Here is a 284-nt window from a genome sequence, read left to right as displayed (position 1 = left end):
TTCCTTCTAGCAAGTTCTGCTTGCTCCAGAAAACTGGTTTTCCTTCTAGCAAGTTCTGCTTGCTCCAGAAAACTAGCTTTCATAGGAAGTATCTGTTCCCCCTTTCTGCTCTTCCCTACCAGATCTGTGCCCTCTTCAGTAAGTTTTGAACTCACCTATACTTGCAGGAGGTGTGGCAGGGGAGGGGTAGATAAGCAAGCCGTAACAAGGCTTGGTCTCTGCTTTCTAGTGACTCCTCACAGAGGCGCACACATGAGCATGCTTCCGTCATACCTGCAAAAGGG

Source organism: Condylura cristata, unplaced genomic scaffold, assembly GCF_000260355.1.
Source record: "Condylura cristata isolate star-nosed mole 26May11 unplaced genomic scaffold, ConCri1.0 scaffold00012, whole genome shotgun sequence".
Classification (NCBI taxonomy): Eukaryota; Metazoa; Chordata; class Mammalia; order Eulipotyphla; family Talpidae; genus Condylura; species Condylura cristata.
This window is presented reverse-complemented; position numbering follows the sequence as displayed.